This window comes from Schistocerca gregaria, chromosome 1 (genome assembly GCF_023897955.1).
Source record: "Schistocerca gregaria isolate iqSchGreg1 chromosome 1, iqSchGreg1.2, whole genome shotgun sequence".
In the NCBI taxonomy this organism is placed as follows: Eukaryota; Metazoa; Arthropoda; class Insecta; order Orthoptera; family Acrididae; genus Schistocerca; species Schistocerca gregaria.
The window spans coordinates 638,508,352-638,530,221 of NC_064920.1; positions in this window are offsets into that span (position 1 = coordinate 638,508,352).

Consider the following 21,870-nt stretch of genomic DNA (forward strand, 5'->3'; position numbering starts at 1 on the left):
ACTGCTGACCGATATTTCACGAGAAGATCCAGTCGCAACGAAAAACGCCTCTGTTTTAATGATTACCACTCGAATTCCGTATCATGTCTGTGGCGCTATATCCCCTATTCCGCAATAGAACAAAACGAGTTGCCCTTCTTTGAACTTTTTCGATGTCATCCGTCAGTCCCACCAGATGCGGATCCCACACCGCACAAAAATACTCCAGAAAAGAGCGGACGAGCGTGGTGTAAGCAGTCTCTTTAGTACACCTGTTGCACCTTCTAAGTGTTCTGCCAATGAATCGCAGTCTTTAGTTTGCTCTACTCACAACATTATCTATGTGATCATTCCAATTTAGGTTAGTTGTAATTGTAATCACTGAGTATTTAGATGAATATACAGCCTTCAGATTTGTGTGACTTACTGCCTAATCGTAATTTGGCGGATTTCTCTTAGTACTCATGTGAATAACTTCACACTTTTGTTTATTCAGGTACAATTGACATTTTTCGCACCATACAAATATCTTATCTAAATCATTTTGCAATTCGTTTTGGTCATCTGACGACTTTACAAGACGGTAAATGACAGCATCATCTGCAAACAGTCTAAGAGGGTTACTCAGATTGTCTCCATGTCGTTAATATAGATCAGGAACAATAGAGGGCCTATAATACTTCCTTGGGGAACGCCGGATATTACTTCTGTTTTACTCGATGACTTTCTCTATATTACTACTAACTATGACCTTTCTGACAGTAAATCACGAATCCAGTCGCAGAACTGAAGCAATATTCCGTAGGCACACAGTTTGGTTAGAAGACGCTTGTGAGGAACGGTGTCGAAAGCCTTCTGGAAATCTAAAAATATGGAATCAATTTGACATCCCCTGTCGATAGCATTCATCACTTCATGAGTATAAAGAGTTACTTGTGTTTCACAAGAACGATATTTTCTGAATCCGTGCTGACAATATGTCAATAAATCGTTTTCTTCGAGGTAATTCATAATGTTCGAACTCAGTGTATGTTCTAAAACCCTACTGCATATCGACGTTAGTAATACTGGCCTGTAATTCAGCGGATTACTCCTATTTCCCATTTTGGGTATTGGTGGTAAATTTGGAAACGTGTGGTAAGGTCTTATGGTACCAAACTGCTGAGGTCATCGGTCCCTTAGCTTGCACACTACTTAATCTAACTTAAATTAACCTACGCTAAGGACGACACACACACCCATGCTCGAGGGAGGACTCGAACCTCCGATGGGAGGAGCCGCGCGTACCGTGACAAGGCGCCACAGACCGCGCGACTACCCCGCGTGGTTGGGTATTGGTGTGACCTGAGCAATTTTCCAGTCTTTCAGGTACGGAACGTTCTGTGAGCGAGCAGTTGAATATAACTGCTAAATGTGGAGCTATTGTATCAATATACTCTGAAGGAACCTCACTGGTATACAATCTGGACGGGTGGCCTTGCCTTTATTAGGTGACTTAAGCTGCTTTGCTTCACCCAGGATATCTACTTCTATGTTTCTCAACTTGGCAGTTGTTCTTGAATCTAATTCAGGAATATGTACTTCGTCTTCTTTGGTGAACGAGTTTCGGGAAACCGTGTTTAATAACTCTGCTTTAGCGGCACTGTCGTCAGTGACTTCACCGTTTTTATCGCGCATTGAAGGTATTATTTGCGTCTTGTCACTGGTGTGCTTTTGTATGACCAGAATCTCTTTGGGTTTTCTGCCAGATTCCGAGACAGAGTTTCGTTGAGAAAATTATTAAAAGCATCTCGCATTGAAGTACGCGCCATATTTCGAACTTCTGCAAAACTTTGCCATTCTTGGGGATTTTGCGTTCTTTTAAGTTTGGCATGATTTTTCGTTGCTTCTGCAACAGCGATCGGATCCATTTTGTGTACCATGGGGGATCAGTACCATCACTCATAAATTTATGTGGTATGTATCTCTCAATTGCCGTCCATACTATCTCTGAAATTATTCCACATTTTTTTAGGCTTATGTGCTCAGATCGGAAGGAGTGGAGACAGTCTCTTAAAGAGCCGTTAAGAGCATTTTTATCAGCTTTTTAAAAATATATGTACTTTGCTTTTCTTTTTGATGGTTGTAGATGGCATCCTCTTGGGTAAAATATTCCGGAGGTAAAATAGTCCCCCATTCGGATCTCCGGGCGGAGACTACACAAGAGGACGTCGTTATCAGGAGAAAGAAAACTGACGTTCTACGGATCGGAGCGTGGAATGTCAGATCACTTAATCGGACAGATTGGTTAGAAAATTTAAAAAGGGAAATGGATAGGTTAAAGTTAGATATAGTGGGAATTAGTGAAGTTTGGTGGCAGGAGGAACAAGACTTTTGGTCAGGTGAATACAGGGTTATAAATACAAAATAAAATAGGGGTAATGCTGGAGTAGGTTTAATAATGAATAAGAAACTAGGAGTACGGGTAAGCTACTACAAACAGCATAGTGAACGCATTATTGTGGCGAAGATAGACACGAAGCCCACACCTACTACAGTAGTACAAGTTTATATGCCAACTAGCTCTGCAGATGAGGAAGAAATTGAAGAAATGTATGATGAGATAAAAGAAATTATTCAGGTAGTGAAGGGAGACGAAAATTTAATAGACATGGGTGACTGAAATTCGAGCGTAGGAAAAGGGAGAGAAGGAAACATGGTAGGTGAATATGGATTGGGGGTGAGAAATGAAAGAGGAAGCCGTCAGGTAGAATTTTGCACACAGCATAACTTAATCATAGCTAACACTTGGTTCAAGAATCATAAAGAAGGTTGTATACATGGAAAAATCCTGGAGATACTAAAAGGTATCAGATAGATTATATAATGGTAAGACAAAGTTTTAGGAACCAGGTTTTAAATTGTAAGACATTTCCAGGGGCAGATGTGGACTCTGACCACAATCTATTGGTTATGAACTGTAGATTGAAACTGAAGAAACTGCAAAAAGGTGGGAATTTAAGGAGATGGGACCTGCATAAACTAACTAAATCAGAGGTTCTACAGAGTTTTAGGGAGAGCATAAGGGAACAATTGACAGGAATGGGGGAAAAAATACAGTAGAAGAAGAATGGATAGCTCTGAGGGATGAAGTAGTGAAGGCAGCAGAGGATCAAGTAGGTACAAAGACGAGGGCTAGTACAAATTCTTGGGTAACAGAAGAAATATTGAATTTAATTGAGGAAAGGAGAAAATATAAAAATGCAGTAAATGAAGCAGGCAAAAAGGAATACAGACGTCTCAAAAATGAGATCGACAGGAAGTGCAAAATGGCTAAGCAGGGATGGCTAGAGGACAAATGTAACGATGTAGAGGCTTACCTCACTAGGGGTAAGATAGATACTGCCTACAGGAAAATTAAAGAGACCTTTGGAGATAAGAGAACCACTTGTACGAACATCAAGAGCTCAGATGGAAACCCAGTGCTAAGCAAAGAAGGGAAAGCAGAAAGGTGGAAGGAGTATATAGAGGGTCTATACAAGGGCGATGTACTTGAGGACAATATTATGGAAATGGAAGAGGATGTAGATGAAGATGAAATGGGAGATACGATACTGTGTGAAGAGTTTGACACAGCACTGAAAGACCTGAGTCGGAACAAGGCCCCCGGAGTAGACAACATTCCATTGGAACTACTGACGGCCATGGGAGAGCCAGTCCTGACAAAACTGTACCATCTGGTGAGCAAGATGTATGAGACAGGCAAAATACCCTCAGACTTCAAGAAGAATATAATAATTCCAATGCCAAAGAAAGCAGGTGTTGACATATGTGAAAATTACCGAACTATCAGTTTAATAAGTCACAGCTGCAAAATACTAACACGAATTCTTTACAGACGAATGGAAAAACTGGTAGAAGCCGACCTCGGGGAAGATCACTTCGGATTCCGTAGAAATGTTGGAGCACGTGAGGCAATACTGACCCTACGACTTATCTTAGAAGATAGATTAAGGAAAGGCAAACCTACGTTTCTAGCATTTGTAGACTTAGAGAAAGCTTTTGACAATTTGGACTGGAATACTGTCTTTCAAATTCTTAAGATGGCAGGGGGAAAATACAGGGAGCGAAAGGCTATTTACAATTTGTACAGAAACCAGATGGCAGTTATAAGAGTCGAGGGACATGAAAGGGAAGCAGTGGTTGGGAAGGGAGTGAGACTGGGTTGTAGCCTCTCCCCGATGTTATTCAACCTGTATATTAAGCGAGCAGTAAAGGAAACAAAAGAAAAATTTGGAGTAGGTATTAAAATCCAGGGAGAAAGAATAAAAACTTTGAGGTTCGCCGATAACATTGTAATTCTGTCAGAGACGGCAAAAGACTTGGAAGAGCAGCCGAACGGAATGGACAGTGTCTTGAAAGGAGGATATGAGATGAACATTAACAAAAGCAAAACGAGGATAATGGAATGTAGTCAAATTAAGTCGGGTGATGCTGAGGGATTTAGATTGGGAGATGAGACACTTAAAGTAGTAAAGGAGTTTTGCTATTTAGGGAGTAAAATAACTGATGATGGTCGAAGTAGAGAGGATATAAAATGTAGACTGGCGATGGCAAGGAAAGCGTTTCTGAAGAAGAGAAATTTGTTAAGATCGAATATAGATTTAAATGTCAGGAAGTCGTTTAGGGAAGTATTTGTATGGAGTGTAGCCATGTATGGAAATGAAACATGGACGATAAATAGTTTGGACAAGAAGAGAATAGAAGCTTTCGAAATGTGGTGTTACAGAAGAATGTTGAAGATTAGGTGGGTAGATCACATAACTAATAAGGAGGTATTGAATAGGATGGGGGAGAAGAGAAGTTTGTGGCACAACTTGACTAGAAGAAGGGATCGGTTGGTAGGACATGTTGTGAGGCATCAAGGGTTCACAAATTTAGCATTGGAGGGCAGTGTGGAGGGTAAAAATCGTATAGGGAGACCAAGAGATGGATACACTAAGCAGATTCAGAAGGATGTAGATTGCAGTAGGTTCTGGGAGATGAAGGAGCTTGCACAGGATAGAGAAGCATGGAGAGCTGCAACAAACCAGTCTCAGCACTGAAGACCACAACAACAACAACAGGTGTTACGGTATTCATCCTAGCAGCAACTACCTTGTGGTCGCTAATCCCTGTATTCGTCACGATACTCCCTATTTGTCCAGGATTATTTGTTGCTAAGAGGTCAAGTATGCTTTCGCAACCATTTACGCTTCGAGTGGGCTCATGAACTAATTGGCTTGGTTCAAATGGCTCTGAGGACTATGGGACTTAACATCTGTGGTCATCAGTCCCCTAGAACTTAGAACTACTTAAACGTAACTACCTAAGGACATCACACACATCTATGCCCAAGGTAGGATTCGAACCTGCGACCGTAGCAGTCGCGCGGTTCCGGACTGAGCGCCTAGAACCGCGAGACCACCGCGGCCGGCCATGAACTAATTGTTCAAAATAATTTTTCGGATGACGTTTTATGCCTACCGTCGGCTTTAAACGCGCTAATTTTTCCAGCATATCGAGAGTAGATTGACGTCACCACCGACTAAAATTGTGTGAGTGGGTTACCTATTTGAAATAAGACTCAAGTTTTCTTTGAACTGTTCAGCAACTATATCTTCTGAGTCGGGGGTCGGAAAACGATCCAATTAATAGTTTTGTTCGATTGTCTAGCACAACCTCTACCCAGACTATTTCGCAGCAACTATCTACTTCAGTTTCACTACAAAGTAAACTACTTCTGACAGCAGTAAATACTCCACCACCAACTGTATTTAATCTATCCTTTCTGAACACTATTAGGTCGTTTGAAAAATTTCATCTGAACTTATTTACGGCTTTAGCCAGCTTCTGTACCTATAAATATTTGTGCTTCAGTGCTTTCCATTAGGGCTTGGAGCTCTGGTTCTTTCCCAACACAGCTGCGACAATTTACAACTAGAATACCGATCGTTTCTAGAACTACCCTTCTGTGTTTTACCAGCCCCCCTTTAGACGGACGCCCTTTCTGTGGTTTCCTAAGACCCTCTCAACCAAACAACCGCCCAGTCCCTTCCACACAGCCCCCGCTACCCGTGTAGCCGCTCCCTGTGTGTAATGGACTTATGACCTATTAAGCGGAACCCGGAAACCCACCATCCGATGGCGCAACTCAAGGAATTTGCAGCCTACACGGTCACAGAACCCACTGAGCCTCTGATTCAGACCCTCCACTCGGCTCTCCACCAAAGGTCCATAGTTGGTTCTGTCGACGATGTTGCAGATGGTGTGCTCCGCCTTCATTCTCAAGCAAGACTGACAGTCTTTACCATTTCCGCTAACCGCCCGAAACCAAGGAGAACCTCCTCCGATCCAAAGTGACACAAGTCATTGGTACGGATCGGACATGGGCCAACAACTGTAGCTGGCTGCATCCTGTACTCTTCATGGCATCCGGAAGCACCCTTTACACATCCGGAATGACTCCCCCCCCCTCTTCCGTATGCACACGGAGTACAAACTGGCTTTCTTCCCATTTTTAATATATTTTTCTGCTGAATTTTTTCAGCTGGTAATATTAAACTCGTTGTTATTGAACTAGTGTGCGTAGTGTCTCTGTTTGTATGTCTGTGAAGGAAACTATCTTGATCGGGGTCGACTACTGACACAGCATACGTAATTTCGTACTCCTAGACAAATTAATCTCGTGGTGGAGAAACAGCTGCCAACTCAGACGGTTGCTTGTAAAATTCTTGAAATATAAGAGAAAGAAAACCTTTATAGGATCTTTTCTAGTTGGAACACTGCCATTCGCATTTGGTCATTCGATGATTGTCTGCGAGTGAAATGAGTTCTTTTTAGCAGAGAAAAGTTTCTCTCTTCTTTTGACCGTGTTACTGAAGCGGGTTCTACAGCAAACATCGACGCCATATGTTCGAAGTCCAATACAAGCTTGTAGTACATAATAGTTCATCACAGAGTCCTTTGATCAAAATTAAATACGCGCATCTACCTTTGAAATGCAACAGACTCTATTATGAACGTAACTAAACTCCACGTTAACATTACATATCGCTTGTGGATCTAAAAAAAATCACAAATTATCCAATATGGAGGCTAACAATGACTGTTTCATTGTACACATTTCCTACACGTCCTCTCGTTATCTTTTCTCATAACAAAGTCCCGTCACATTCCGATTTTCTAACTTTTCTTCGGTCGCCATGGGGCAACATGAGTCAAAGAATAAACATTTCGCTCGTACAGGCAAAACGCGCCACCTCGCGATATATGTTCACTTTAAACCGAGGACATTTGAAAGGTCGTTGAACCGATCACTTTGATCCGGCAACTAGTACGGGCCAAGGGATCCTGTACTGTGGCTGGCAGCCATGCTCTAAAGAGGCCCCATCACGCGCCTAACGTTGGAGTCCCCCACTACCAGCAAACCCACCCTCTGTGAATGCCCAGAACCGGCAATAAATAAAAGCTTCCAGCCGCTTAAAGTGATTAAAATTACATTAACTTTCGGCCAAGCACTCCTTGGCCATTGTCAAGTGACCTGAGTGCCACTTGGCCGTTGGTACGCCTCTTACATGCAGCAGCCGTAACGCGCTGGCGCCCGCGGTTTCGCCGTATACGGGCATTCGCTGATACGGCGTTCGGCGCTCCCGCTTCAACCGCACGATCGCTGTATCCCACGCCGTACTGAGCTGCAGGCCACCGTCTCTACTTATGGTGTTATCAGTATTTCAATGCCTTCTTTTCTTACACAGCCCCAGAAGCCGTTAGTGCGAGCCCTGACGGAGATTTCGTCAAATTTTAGACAAGGACCATTTTCTAAAGCATGCTCACCTAAAGCAGATTCTGCTGGGTAGTGTAGGCGATAAAAACCTTTCATGCCCCTTCCTGTGTTATTCCACAGTGTGTGCGGTCTGTAATACTGGCCACATTCGCTAGGTACCCTGTACATTACAGGTGTTCTGAGGCCTGCTGCATATTTAAGTGGCCGCAGTAAGTGCCGGATTTTTGCCGTAGGTTCGAAGACGGATTTGATGTATCGTTTGAACGGATGGCTTGTCTTGCCTGAGACGGACACAGACCGGCAAAAAATGAAAGTTTCTTTTCCCGCTCTTCCTCGATGGTTTCATTGCAATTTTTGCTTGAAATCAAATCATTTATTTGATGCACATTATAGCCATTGTTCCTGCAAACCATGCGTAGGTGGCTTAGCTCATGGAGCAGGCTATCAGTGTCTGACATCATTCTTGCAAGATGCACCAATGTCTGAACACAGTGGGCTTCTGTGCCGGGGTCCGCAGCTCGTGGTCGTGCGGTAGCGTTCTCGCTTCCCACGCCAGGGTTCCCGGGTTCGATTCCCAGTGGGGTCAGGGATTTTCTCTGCCTCGTGATGAGTGGGTGTTGTGTGATGTCCTCAGGTTAGTTAGGTTTAAGTAGTTCTACGTTCTAGGGGACTGATGTCCATGGATGTTAAGTCCCATAGTGCTCAGAGCCATTTCAACGCGGCTGGAAACCCTAGAATTGTTTATCTAAATTTCGAATTATTTCGCACAGCTGTGTATCATCAACAGGGTCCGCTCTTTCAGACATGCAAGTAAGTATTACAAGCCTAGGGGGAGGGGATGGGGTCGCATGTGAAGAATGTTAGTTTCGGTTCCTCCTAGTTTCATTATTTCTACCGCGGTAATCCAGTTAATAATGTTGACGAGCAGTAAGTGATGAATACGAGTATAGTGGACTAAGGCACAAGAATGTAGACAACGTGACATCTGGAGATTTGGGTCGGCGCGGAGAGCATGCTTGGAGGGGCGAAACGGTTAAGGTGACTGCTCGCGCTGAGTAGGAATTCCGGGCCAGACTCCTGGTAAGGCACAAATATTTATACGCCACTAATAGGAAGTACAGTTATACCTGACATAGCCCATATTAAGGAATTCGCAGCCAGTGAATGAATTTCGAATAATTTCGTACCGCTGTGTATCGTCAACAAGATCTCTTCTTTCAGACGTGCAGTTAAGAATGTCTGTTTTGTCTCGATTGTCGAGCATGTGTCGGAACTTAGGAAAAAATGCGATGGAGCGCTAAGCATGAATCGTTTCTGTACAGTGTAAATGTGTGGATGGGTGTCTTCAAAAATACTGGTGGAGGCCAGAGTATTTTCCTTCCCTCAGAACGTAGCAAACCAACCTCTTAGGGCCCAGTCCATGGATGTCCAGAGACACAGCGTGCTGCTAAGTCAGAGAATTTTCTCGCTTTTTTGGTCCGCTCTGTTGATTAGACACGCTTATAGGAGTAATCCCGCTCCGTGTAAGAAAAAGAGATCTTGTCTCCAACGGCCACCCACGAGTTGCCCTTTTAAGAGACTCTAGCTGGGGCTTTTCAGTCGTATATCTTTTCTTCAGAACGTGGTCTGTTGTAAGTTTAGATTACCTTGTGAAAGCTTGGGTGCTGATGGAGACTTAGGAATCAATGCGTCCACATTCAGTTTAATAATCAGTAACAATTTTGGTGACAATCGCATCTGTTTACTATCACATTCGAGTATAAATCCTGAAACTGTTATTGTGCTATGTCCGTAGTTCAAACCAGACCATGTGCCATCAGCACAATGTATTTGGTTTAACTCAGCTTTGCTTCCCATGCCAAATAAACAAATATATGCCACTTCGAGCAGTGTTAATTCGTTGCAGCGCTTACCTTAAATGAGCGCGTTTAATCAGGTGTAATGGGTCTTGTAGTTCATGAGTGATAAAACCATGTGCTGGATCGTGACAAGTTCGGTTTCACTAATCATTCTGTTATTCAAACGCCCTCATGTTTTCCCATTCAATCGAGTTTCCCACCGGTTTACCGCAGTTTTAATACCACGTATCTGTGACGACGAGCGTGCCCTTTGTGTTATACTGACAACTGCGTTTTTGATAATCAGTGGTTTGTGGCTGGGGGTTCTTTCCATTACAAATAGTTCAGTCTACTGAGCAAAACGATCCCCTATTCATTGGTAACTGTTTCATGTAACGTATTTTATCCGAATTATTGTAATTTTACGGGTTAGTTCTAATGCTTTTGTTTGTCCCTAATCACCATCTCCAATCACATGATCTTGAAGTTACAGGGCGGAATGAACACCTGTGAGTATGCATATGGTAATATTTCTATGTCTCAAGTTTTTATCGGATTAATTGGGCTTTCTCAGGATTTATGGTTTTGGATTTCAGTCATATGTGACGACCTGTAACGAGGAAGCTCTCCTTGTAAAGGTATATCAAGTTGTACGAGTAGTTTCGTTGATTTCCACTCTGAATGACTGAATGATCGAGTGGTGTTTTTAGTATAATTCATTATTCTGACTCCCATGCGTCTTATCCTTATTCCTTCTCAAGAGGGCTTTGCTGTTGATCAGATTAATGAAGTGTATAAATGATCTTCGTAGTTGTATAAAGGGCCATGAAAAATCAGTACTTGATCCTGATGTATTAATTAGTCTCGTATGGGGTATTCGAATGTGATTGTAATAAATGCGCATCTTTATCAGACAAGGATCTCCAATCAATTTAATTTCCTCTCACATTTCGTTTTCCTTTGCCATCTGTCTACAGTCAATAATTAGTACAGCATACTCACCAAAAGTCTTTTTGTTGTGAGAATTTCTAAGGAAATTTTTTTGTTGCGAAGTATAAATGCTGAAAAACCAATCGTCACTGTGTAATCGTAGAGACAATTATTTTTTTATGTTGCGCAACACAAATGTTGATCAATAACTTCACTAGGGTGTAGCCTATAATTTTTATAAATCTTCAAACTCGTTACACATACATTGAACGACGATTGAATTATGAATTATGAAAGATTAAGCAAAAATCTATGTCGTGTGGTAAAGCCAGACAAGCAATGTCACCCAATTATAGAAGCATCATGCCAATATTAACGACATATTTTTTATTTAAGTCTTTTGACTAGGGGTAAGATAAATACTGCATACAGGAAAATTAAAGAGACCTTTGGAGATAAGAGAACCACTTGTATGAATATCAAGAGCTCAGATGGAAACGCAGTTCTAAGCAAAGAAGGGAAAGCAGAAAGGTGGAAGGAGTATATAGAGGGTCTATACAAGGGCGATGTACTTGAGGACAATATTATGGGAATGGAAGAGGATGTGGATGAAGATGAAATGGGAGATACGATACTGCGTGAAGAGTTTGACAGAGCACTGAAAGACCTGAGTCGAAACAAGGTCCCCGGAGTAGACAACATTCCATTGGAACTACTGACGGCCTTGGGAGAGCTAGTCCTGACAAAACTCTACCATCTGGTGAACAAGATATATGAAACAGGCGAAATACCCGCAGACTTCAAGAAGAATGTAATAATTCCAAACCCAAAGAAAGCAGGTGTTGACAGATGTGAAAATTACCGAACAATCAGTTTAATAAGCCACAGCTGCAAAATATTAAATGAATTCTTTACAGACGAATGGAAAAATTAGTAGAAGCCGAGCTCGGGGAAGATCAGTTTGGATTCCGTAGAAATGTTGGAACACGTGAGGCATACTGACCTTACGACTTATCTTAGAAGAAAGATTAAGGAAAGGCAAACCTACGTTTCTAGCATTTGTAGACTTATAGAAAGCTTTTGACAATGTTGACTGGAATACTCTCTTTCAAATTCAAAAGGTTGCAGGGGGAAAATACAGGGAGCGAAAGGCTATTTACAATTTGTACAGAAAACAGATGGCAGTTATAAGAGTCGAGGGACATGAAAGGGAAGCAGTTGTTGGGAAGGGAGTGAGACAGGGTTGTAGCCTCTCCCCGATGTTATTCAATCTGTATATTGAGCAAGCAGTAAAGGAAACAAAAGAAAAATTTGGAGTAGGTATTAAAATCCATGGAGAAGAAATAAAAACTTTGAGGTTCGCCGATGACATCGTAATTCTGTCAGAGACAGCAAAGGACTTGGAAGAGCAGTTGAATGGAATAGATAGTGTCTTGAAAGGAGGATATAAGATAAACATCAACAAAAGCAAAACGAGGATAATGGAATGTAGTCAAATTAAGTCGGGTGCTGCTGAGGGAATTAGATTAGGAAATGAGACACTTAAAGTAGTAAAGGAGTTTTGCTATTTGGGGAGCAAAATAGCTGATGATGGTCGAAGTAGAGAGGATATAAAATGTAGACTGGCAATGGCAAGGAAAGCGTTTCTGAAGAAGAGAAATTTGTTAACATCGAGTATAGATTTAAGTGTCAGGAAGTCATTTCTGAAAGTATTTGTATGGAGTGTAGTCATGTATGGAAGTGAAACATGGACGATAAATAGTTTGGACAAGAAGAGGATAGAAGCTTTCGAAATGTGGTGCTACAGAAGAATGCTGAAGATTAGATGGGTAGATCACATAACTAATGAGGACGTATTGAATAGGATTAGGGAGAAGAGAAGTTTGTGGCACAACTTGACAGAAGAAGGGATCGGTTGGTAGGACATGTTCTGAGGCATCAAGGGATCACCAATTTAGTATTGGAGGGCAGTGTGGAGGCTAAAAATCGTAGAGGGAGACCAAGAGATGAATACACTAAGCAGATTCAGAAGGATGTAGGTTGCAGTAGGTACTGGGAGATGAAGAATCTTGCACAGGATAGAGTAGCATGGAAAGCTTCATCAAACCAGTCTCAGAACTGAAGACCACAACAACAACAACAACAGTCTTTTGAGTTAAAGCAGGGACCGCTTTTGGTTGGTAATGCAAACGAATATCGAGCTTCTTCAAATAATGTATGTTGAACAGCGGTATTACATGTATTGAGCGTAGCCATCACACACGTTCACAACAGCCGAGCTAATCTGTTATTGCTGAACATTGCCTTGACACCTGTCATCCTATGGAAAACAACTCGGAGATTCTACCATGCATTCGCAGCTATTGGGGTAGTTGTATTAAGGAAGCAGTTGAAATTCATTTAGCGAGTGACTTTAGAAGTAGAAACGGAGGTTTTTGCTAATATTCTACTTCAATACTGCTCTCTCAGTAGTCAAACAACAGAGGGACAGAGATAATGCTAACTCATACTCTGATAATTAATATTCATTATCGATAACATCTGATATGGCCATCCTTGATTGTTACGGTGTGTGTGTGTGTGTGTGTGTGTGTGTGTGTGTGTGTGTGTGTGTGTGTGTGAGCCCTACAAATCGAGGTTTTAAATTCCCTTGCATATCTCTCACTTGTTGCAGTTTCGCTGTGAAAATGGCGGGGTGCTCATCTGTCGAAGAACCTTGATTGTCGAAGACGTCTTCCGGCATCATTGTCTGAGCTTCGCGAACCGTGCCCGACAGGACAAAACTCTGTGTCCACATCTCAAGATAATTTCAAGAGACGGATATTCATCTCTCAATTCCAAAATGTTTAGACACTGAACCGCAGTTTCACCAGCAACTGACACCATAAGAAGAAACCATCTGTACTTATTTTTAAAATCGATGACTTCTAGTGCCGTTTATTTACATCATCAGCATAGAAATAGGAAAGTGTACACATTTCTTATATTTGATAATACATAATTTGGAGAGAATAAAGTGTATGGAAAATTCGCTGTTGACATAACTAATGAATATGTAAATGTAAACTTCTTAACTAACAATGTAGTTGGCCAAATTCCTGGGTAGGTAGAGACCAAATATATACAATAATATTAACAAATAATTAAAAACAGCATAATTTGCGTTTGATGTTGTGTTCGTAACGGCTTCACATCTAGCCGCAATGAGAAAACGAAAAATTAATCTCATTTGGATTGTGTGTTCTTTCACGTTTCGAAGTGAATCACACCAAAAAATAAGGAAAAGTGTACCTTTTACATCATTGTAAGGTCTTGTTGGTCTCACTAAAGAAATACACAGGCTAACCAGCGACAATGATTACACAAAATTCTCCACTGTCTTTCAGAAGGGCGTTGGTAAGCGCTGAGTAGAACTTTTCTTTACCATGTGCCGTGTGCGGCAGTCATACTGCTTACGCCACTAAACACAGAACTACGGTGAAAAAACGTTTGTGGTGAAAGAGGTTTAGTATTGCGGTTTTTATTATGTTAAATATTATTATGAAACACAAACAACAGCTAGCATGAGTTTCTTAGAAGTAGGTACCTTAGGGGTTGCGAAGCAACTCAAATCGCTTGATACGGGCAAGTCTTCAGGTGCAGATTGTATACCGATTAGGTTCCTTTCAGATTACGCTGATACAATAGCTCCCTACTTGGCAATCATATACAACCGCTCGCTGACCGATAGATCTGTACCTACAGATTGGAAAAATGCGCAGGTCGCACCAGTGTTTAAGAAGGGTAGTAGGAGTAATCCATCGAACTACAGACCTATATCATTGACGTCGGTTTGCAGTAGGGTTTTGGAGCATATACTGTATTCAAACATTACGAATCACTTCGAAGGGAACGATCTATTGATACGTAATCAGCATGGTTTCAGAAAACATCGTTCTTGTGCAACGCAGCTAGCTCTTTATTCGCACGATGTAATGGCCGCTATCGACAGGGGATCTCAGGTTGATTCCGTATTTCTGGATTTCCGGAAAGCTTTTGACACCGTTCCTCACAAGCGACTTCTAATCAAGCTGCGGGCCTATGGGGTATCGTCTCAGTTGTGTGACTGGATTCATGATTTCTTGTCAGGAAGGTCGCAGTTCGTAGCAACATACGGCAAATCATCGAGTAAAGCTGAAGTGATATCAGGTGTTCCCCAGGGAAGCGTCCTGGGACCTCTGCTGTTCCTGATCTACAGTATATAAATGACCTGGGTGACAATCTGAGCAGTTCTCTTAGGTTGTTCGCAGATGATGCTGTAATTTACCGTCTATTAAGGTGATCCGAAGACCAGTATCAATTGCAAAGCGATTTAGAAAAGATTGCTGTATGGTGTGGCAGGTGACAGTTGACGCTAAATAACGAAAAGTGTGAGGTGATCCACATGAGTTCCAAAAGAAATCCGTTGGAATTCGATTACTCGATAAATAGTACAATTCTCAAGGCTGTCAATTCAACTAAGTACGGGTGTGTTAAAATTATGAACAACTTCAGTTGGAAAGACCACATAGATAATATTGTGGGGAAGGCGAGCCAAAGGTTGCGGTTCATTGGCAGGACACTTAGAATCTGCACCAAGTCCACTAAAGAGACAGCTTATACTACACTCGTTCGTCCTCTGTTTATCAGGTGGGATTGACGGAGGACATCTAAAGGGTGCAAAAAAGGGCAGCTCGTTTTGTATTATCGTGTAATAGGGGAGAGAGTGTGGCAGATATGATACGCGAGCTGGGATGGAAGTTATTAAAGCAAAGACGTTTTTCGTCACGGCGAGACCTTTTTACGAAATTTCAGTTACCAACTTTCTTTTCCAAATGCGAAAATATTTTTTTGAGCCCACCCTACATAGGTAGGAATGATCATCAAAATAAAATAAGAGAAATCAGAGCTCGAACAGAAAGGTTTAGGTGTTCGTTTCTCCCGCGGGCTGTTCGGGAGTGGAATGGTAGAGAGAAAGTATGATTGTGGTTCGATGAACCCTCTGCCAAGCACTTAAATGTGAATTGCAGAGTAGTCGTGTAGATGTAGACGTAGATGTAGAAATATGATAACAAAAAATTCATTATCACTCATCACTGTTTTGTAGTTAACACTCCTTGTGTTTAAATGTATTTTTAGTGATTTACCTGTATTTCATATATTTTTTCAGTTAACGATAGGACTAAGTTGAAATTGCGGTGGCAGTCGTTGCATTGATGAGTACTTACCGCAACTAGAGGGTGAGTCAAATGAAAGCCTGAAATATTTTTGTAAATATTATTAATGTGCAGAAGTGGTACAAAGCCGTATCACTTTTCAACATAATCTCCCCCACGCTCAATGCAAGTCCTCCAGCGCTTACAAAGTGCATAAATTCCCTTACAAAAAAAAAAATCCTTTTGTAGTCCGCGCAACTACTCGTGCACCGCGTGGCGTACCTCTTCATCAGAACGGAACTTCTTTTCTCCCATTGCGTCTTTGAGTTGTCCAGACATATGGAAATCACTTGGGGCAAGGTCTGGTGAGTATGGTGATGAGGAAGACACTCAAAATGCATGTCTGTGATTGTTGCAACTGTTGTACGGTCAGTGTGGGGCGTTGCATTGTCATATTGCAAAAGGACACCTGCTGACAGCAATCCACGTCACTTTGATTTGATTGCAGGCTGCAGATGATTTTTTAAGAGATCTGTGTATGATGCACTGGTGACAATGGTCCCTCTTTTTCGTCCCAAAAGAGAGTCGAGCATAACCTTCCCTGCTGTTGGTTCTGTCCTAAACTTCTTTGGTTTTGGTGATGAGGAATGGCGCCATTCCTTGCTAGCTCTCTTCGTTGGCGGTTGTTGGAAGTGAACCCAGGTTTCGTTCCCAGTAACGATTCTTCCAAGGAAGCCATCACCTTCTCGTTCAAAGCGCCGAAGAAGTTCTTCACAAACACCACACGTCGTTCTTTCATTCCAAGAGTCAGCTGCCGTGGCACCCATCTTGCAGGCACTTTGTGAAACTGGAGCACATCATGCACAATGTGGTGTGCTGACGCATGACTAATCTGTAAAAATGCTGCAATGTCATTCAGTGTCACTCGGCGGTTTTCCGTCACTATGGCTTCAACTGCTGCAGTGTTCTGTGGAGTTACAACTCGTTGTACCTGACCTGGACGAGGAGCATCTTCCACTGAAGTCACACCATTTGCGAACTTCCTAATCCATTCGTAGACTTGCTGTTGTGACAAACATGCATCACCGTACTGAACCTTCATTCTTCGATGAATTTCAATACGTTTCTCACCTTCACTAAGCAAAAATCGAATAACAGAACGCTGTTCTTTCTTGGAGCAAGTCGCAAGTGGGGCGGCCATCTTAATACTGACACTGAGACGGCATGTGTGCATCTGCACTATGCTGCCACTTACAGGCCATTCTGCACGCTGTTTGTAGCACGCTTACCAACTTACAGGATAACGGCGCGAAATTTCGATTTGTTATTACAAATTTAAGGTATTCTTTTGAATCGCCTTCTCGACTCTTTGAGTTTTCTTCTTATTGATGGAAGAATCTCGTGGGTCCAAACAAATTTTCTTTTACTACATCTGCACATGAAGTTAAGCCGTTAGTTGTAGGAAAAATTACAATGAACGAACTGGCTCAAACAGAAGTGAGCAGGTGCTTCGCATAGAAGGTGCACAGAAGGTTCATTCAACGACTGATACTCACTATGTGCCAGGGAAACGTTAAGAATCACTTCCCACACTAACAGCGGCTTGTGGCCGCTATCCGGTAGGTGCCGCGGAAAGATGCATGTATTGCGACGTACACCGCTCTTTCTGATTTAGTTAAACAATAAGTTTATTAGTTTGTTAATCAGTCATCCTCAGTGAGAGAAAGAGGGAAATAGACAGTTATGATCGACAACTGAACGACTCCCAGAAAGATTATGTCACGCCTGTTGTTAGTTTATAAGGACGACTGTGGAATAAGCGCATACCTCAGTGTGGCCGCATAGCGCTGACACCGTGTCTGTTGTGTCAGTGGATGCCGGCGGTAGTCAGCGACGAGACGGTTTTCCTACCTCCGCGTCAGCACTCGTCGCCTGCGGCAGCAGCTGACTGTAGCCGCATTGTGCTGATGTTCAGGCGGTGCCTCTCAACCTTGGCTGTATCGAATTCTGCCTCATATTCGTCTTCTATGCAGAACACGGTGGGTACATTATATGGCGAAGAGCAGAGGTCGCTTCTCTGCTGAGATCGTGTGAAAGTTGTCTTTACAGCCGTTTTATTCCGTAGAGGCAACATCTTCGTGGTCATCACGTCCAATAGTGCTATAGCCGTTACAGATTAGGTACTACCAAATTTTTTCACTTGGAGGGAGAATTAGAACGGCGTCGACTCAGCCTGCTGAGGACCGCAGAGGATCTTGTTTCGAAAGACAAGATTAACATACCACACAGGCAGACCCTAGTGGTGGACGAAATTTTCGTCAAGGGGATTTGAATAATGGCCGGCATTGTGTTTCATCCTCTTCGTTCTCCAAACACGAAAGCGGCACTCCGCTTCACACAACGTGGTGGTCAACACTTCTGCTGAACATCATACTTAAATCTTAGTAGCCATACTGCGCAGGAAAGGCGCACTAAACGAGTTTGAGTTTTTTATAATATAGCAGATATATTACATATTAAAGTCGGTTAGCCACCTCAGTGCCCGCCTAGCGCGTCTGAGTACAGGGCAGCACATCTGAACTCTGGAATGATACTGACTTTCGTCCTAAAGGCATGTAGCTGATTATCCCTGCAACAAAGTGCGTCTTAATATGGAAAAGCGGTAAAAAATACAATTCTAAAGAGTGAGAAAAGCAAAGAAAATAATATTAAATAATAATTAATCAGAAGAAAGACAATAAGAAAGGTAAAGATTAAAATTAATTTCATTAATAATAATTGAATAATTTAATTAAATTGGTTAAATTTACATAGGTCACCGACAGAAGAAAGGCATGAAAAGGGAACCTTCCGTTGACGAAATCATCTCGGCTTATTAGTTTTACAATGTTTCGGCTAATTTTCTGTCAGTCATCCTCAGGAAAAGAATCATATCTAAAATATTTACTGAAAGCATGAAAATTAAGAGCAGAATATAATCAGAAAAGAGGAGTTCAAAACGAGAATGTAAAAATCACACAGAGTAAGTGGGGCAGATGTATAAGTAATCTACAGAATGACATTCATGGACAACAAGAAATTTCCTATTAAGCAATCAAAAAATTTGAAGACAAGAAAAAGATATGGTAAACGTTAAAACAATCAACGAAAAACAATGAGAAGAACATAATAGAAAGTTGTGATATGGCGAATGAAGCTGGGAAAACGTTCATCAGAAGATACTTTAAAATCAAGAAAAAGCATAAAGGCAGCAAAAATCCTTTCCACTCTACGAGGGCTGCTATATATATTTCTGGCCTAGGCAACACTAAGTGTTGCCAGGTGCAATCTGACATTTCCATTGGAAAGTTTGACATTTTTTTAGCATAAATGTACTCAGAGCTTTTTGACTTACGACAATTTTTTTTTCTTTTACAGGGACTTGCAGAAATCAATTTGGCACAAAAATGGAATTAACTCGTGAACATTTTCGTGCGATCATTTTTCACAACTTTCGACGTGGATTATCACGACAAGAGTGCATCGATGAACTTAAATCTTTGTATGGTGACGAAGCACCATCCTATAGCACTGTGAAAAACTGGTACAACGAATTCAATCGTGGCCGACGCTCGCTCAAAGACGAATTCCGTGAAGGTCGTCCAAAAACAGCCGTTGTGCCAGAAAACATCGATGCCGTACGTGAACTGATAATGCAAGACCGTCATGTGACATACCGTGAGATAGAGGCATGCCTAGGCATTTCTCCCACCAGCATACATTCGATATTGCATGAACACCTGGCCGTAAAAAAGGTTTGTTCTCGTTGGATCCCGCACAATTTGACAATCGCTCAAAAGAAAGCTCGTGTGGATTGGTGTAAAGAAATGCTGAAAAAATACGATCGCGGTGCTTCAAAAGACGTTTACAAGATCGTCACAGGTGACGAATCATGGATCTATGCGTATGAGCCCGAAACAAAACAGCAATCGACCGTGTGGGTCTTCCAAGACGAGCCAAATCCAACGAAAGTTGTTCGTGGAAGAAGCACTTCGAAGCAAATGGTCGCCTGTTTCTTCGGCAAAACTGGTCATGTGGCGACTGTTCCGCGTGAGCAACGTAGGACGGTCAATTCTGAGTGGTACACCACCATTTGTTTGCCTGAAGTCTTCGGAGAAATTCGAAAAATGAACAAGAGAAGACGAATCATTGTGCACCATGACAATGCGAGCTGTCACACATCGGCTCAAACCAGCACCTTTTTGACCGGCCAAAACGTCGAAGTGATGGGTCATCCGCCGTACAGCCCTGACTTGGCACCCAATGACTTCTTTTTATTCCCACACATCAAGAAAAAAATGCGTGGTCAACGATTTTCGTCGCCAGAAGATGCTGTTGCAGCATTCAAAAACCATGTTTTGGAGGTGTCTCAATCGGAGTGGAAAAAGTGCTTCGAAAATTGGTTTGAGCGCATGCGAAAGTGTATAAATCTTGATGGAGAATATTTTGAAAAACAATAAACCATTTTCGTTGATAAATATTCGTATTTTCATTATTGAGCCAGAAACATATATAGCAGCCCTCGTACTGGCTGGCAGGTACAGTAACCATTACGAAATATTTAAAAAGAAAACGGTCTTGCTTGCAAAATAATGATCATTTAACTACAAAGAAGGGGAAACAAAAATATTGATACGCGAAGGGGGCTCTCATGCATCTCTACAATGAGGAAATAAATAATTTAAAAAGTCGTCATAAGGGAAAACTTATGTAGTATTCTGTAAATAAGCATTAGTCAAAACTTACGAAATAAGACGTGGATCGGTAAGGCAAATATCACGGTAAGAAGTTTTGAAAGTAATAGGCAAAAGGGACAAAAAGCATAAAGAAGCCAGAGCAGAAACCACAAACCTTATCTTGAACACAACTGCATCCGCTGACGTAAAAGCGCAGAAATAGGACTACGCTTACAAATCTGGACAAATGCGGCATCATCTGTATACACAGCAGCAGTTTCCTCAAAACAGACACGTAAACGCATACTGCGCACTTGAGGAAAACGGTACGCCGCGAGAAACTTAGTAAAGAAAACTTCATCCTATCGGCGCGGAAAGACGTAACACAGAAATTGTTGCATGTAAGACGTAGTGGACAGTTATAATATAGAACAACGAACTTTACACGGAGTTACAAATAAAAACAGGAAAGATGAGTAAACTAAAAACATATTGATGTTCAATTCGGATATGGATAGAGTGGTGTCGTAGAAACAGTAGCGCACAGTGCATGGACTAACATGTACCACCAGATGAGATAAGATATAATTATCTGGTAGAAAAATAATTGTAAGGAGGATTAAAAGTAAATAAACAAAAATGCAAATTTCAGAATTAAAATAGAAAGCTACCAACATGTGGCACGAGTATGCAAGAAAATACCACTCACCAGGCAGCAATACAAGTCAAGAATTTTAGCAAGAACAACCGTAAAAAAATAGAAGTTCATTGCGGCAGTCAAACAGAGGCCGAAAGCCATGAAACGAAAGAAGCAAAATCAAAAAAGTTATAACTAAGGGAACTTTCTAAAAATTGACAATATTTAGTCATAATAGGATTGTATTTTGCTGATCTCGATTCTTCTTCTCTCACTCAGAGAAAGAAAGAGTTTCCAGTCACAAAGACTTCCAGAGTACTGGATAATGTATCAAAGGACAGTAAATCAGTAGTAGTCTCATTGTAGTAATACAGTGTGCTGTTGTAGTGAGTTGTCTGTTTCTCTTGAATAATCAAGTATAGATTCTGAGCGCCTGTGCAGCAGTTACTCCTGATGTACTGGATCATAATCCTATATAGGGTGCCCCAGGTAGAATGATCGTACTAAGGGATGTAACTGCAATACTCTATTCAAGCAAAAAAGTTCGTATGGATGTATGCCCTATTCCCAATGTTTTCTGGGACAGAACACTGACTGAAGATCTTTTACACATTTGAGTAACAACAGCGGTCGTAAGACTGAGCCTTGGCGAACTACGTTAAATGATTTCTCCTCAGTCGGAAGAATCTCCCCTCATTACATTGGTTTAGTTACTAAGTACAATTTTCTGCGTTCTTTTAGTTAGATATGACATTATACACTGGTTGGTTGACCACCAACCCCATCAATTTAT